Raw genomic sequence first — 2,640 nt, forward strand, 5'->3', positions numbered from 1 at the left:
CACTCATTCGTATCATTTCAGAAAAATAGTTCTCTCTTACTTCCTCTTTGAGCAGCTGTGAAGCTCTGCTAGGGTTCAACCACTGTTTCTCATCAAGTGAACTCAGATCAGTTCTCTACTCTTCATAAGTCAACTTCCAACTCATGTTCTTGCTCCATTTTGTTCATTCTTCGTAGTTCCAACTAGGGTTGTCTTAATGAACTCGTTTTAAGCTCGTTCCATTGTTTTCCAGCCCTCGAAGCTATTGCTTGAGCTACTGTTCGTCACGGTTCGGGTGTCGAAGTCCTCTGCTAACCCCTTTTCAAGTAAGGGAAGTTAGGGTTTCATGTTATTTATATTTTATGTGATTAATGTTTTGTGAAATATGAAAAAAAGATTTAGGAAAACATTAGTTTTGGTATATTTCTGAGTTAGGGTTCAAATATTCATAAAAATGTGACATTTGACGTTATTTCTCGTATTTTGATGCGCCGCGCAGTTGCTGGGCGAGTGCCCTAGGTCGCTGGGCGACTGTGTCATTTTTCTGATATGCGCAGTTTTAGTAAAATTGACTTTCCCGACTCATTAACTGTTGGATTGAGCTCAAATTTTGACATTTGGTTCATAACATGCTATTTTATGGTTTGACCGGTTGGATCGTCGATTAGATGTATGTAGCTTGAGAAATGTGTTACGCATTACTGCAATGATTTTTGGTTTTGTGATAATAAATTTTCTTAGGAATTTTGGTCTAAGAATTATGGTTGTGGGTTGTGCTTGATTATATGGAATTGCAGGTACTTAAATGTTGGCACTCATTTATTTGGGATGAATACTATTTTGTGATATATGTATGTCTTGGTATGCATTTATAAAGTATGAGATGAATAAGTTTGCATGAGTTATGTGATTCATGGATTGTGAATGATGAACTTGGATAAATCTTGGCATGCGATTTCAATGAAATGGTTGGTATCAAAATGGCATGGTATTGGTATGAGGTGAAATTCTATATTCATGGACTGGGAAGGATGAGTTGGAATGAATTCAACATGGAATATGAATGTGGATTTGGTTATAAATGTTGGCATGAGAGTTATGTGCATGTTAAATAATACTTGATTGATTGAGTATGATTGGTCTGTGTCAGTGCGTAATTCCATGAGCCTCTAGGTGAGACCTCATGGTGGTGCTTCGGTGGTTGGGACGTAATTCCATGACTCCTCTTAGTGGGAGTTCATGGCGGTGCCCCATCTATATAATTATGTAAGGATTCAAGGTAAGGTTGCATCCTGACACTCTAAGGAGTCAGTTAGTCTCACTTAGAGCGGATCGACTCTTGTGGTGAGAGTAGCAGGAGGCCTGAAACTCATTAAGGGCTAACCTTGTGTGTGGGGGATTGAGACATGGTACCACTTGTAACACTTAGCTCGGGGGTGAGCAGAGATATCCACCATAAGTGCAAGCATCCGCTGAATCCGACTAGATTATATGTATCCGGATGAATCGAGTCGAGTCTTAGCGTATTGATTTGAAAGGTCATAGTATGTTTGGATGATGTGTGTATATTGGACTATGGAAGTATATGTGATTGCATGATGAAATCTTTTTGGCTCTAGCTTACCCTTTGCTTGTTTGATTGTTTGTATGTTGTTCTTCTACCTTTGCGATGATCATCAATTTATTGATGTGAGCATATGTGAGAGGTACTCGTGGTCAACAGGGGAGAGATGATTCCGCTGCATAGTCTACTTGGGCTGGACTTCATGTTCTTCTTGGGCTTTTCTTTAGGTCTATGGCCCATGTATTTGTTTGTCTTTTCGATTTCTATATGATTCCATTAAATTGTATAACATGTTTCTTTTTGGGCATCGTGGTGTGCCTTGGGTTGTAAGGAGTTAAGTTTAAAACTCCAGGATTGCGTTGTTGTATTATCTTGTGTGACACTTCCTTTAATTATGTTATTGATTAAATGGGACGTTACATATCGAACATCATCTGAAACTAGATAATCTCGCAAATTGAAATTCAAATATATTTTTAATCATGTAATAATATTCTAGTTAGATTTTCATATTTGTAGATTTTCTTATTGATAGATTTTCATGATTTAATTTGTATTGATGAAAATGTATGAAAAATAATGAGTAATAATGTATCACTTGTCAGAGTTTATTTATTAAGTAATTTCACAATATTTTTATATTCTTCACAAGTAATTTTTCTATTTTTAAATCTTATAACAGTATCAAGTATTCATGTTTTCAGAATTGAGAAATTTCTTTAAAATATTACCTTTCATGCCACACTTTGATATTCACTATAACACTGCATAATTACATATCAGTCATTCTTTATAACTTTTGACATATTTGGAAGTTTTTAAATTTCATTGTTACATTCTAATATTATGTATAAGATAGCATATTCAAAGTGCATATCCAACAGAATACATATTAAAACATCAATTTTGAGTACGTTGTAGAGGTACTTTTGGTCTTCACTTTTTGTTCTAACCTTTATACACAAAAATTCAAAGAAAAAACAAAAATACAAGACAACAGTATGTAGTCTCTATATGATAATAAGAAGAAACCAAGTGAACTAACCTAAGAGACATATACACGTCCTAAACCAACGAAAAACAACATTGAGCAAAGG

Source organism: Vigna unguiculata, chromosome 2, assembly GCF_004118075.2.
Source record: "Vigna unguiculata cultivar IT97K-499-35 chromosome 2, ASM411807v1, whole genome shotgun sequence".
Lineage (NCBI taxonomy): Eukaryota > Viridiplantae > Streptophyta > Magnoliopsida > Fabales > Fabaceae > Vigna > Vigna unguiculata.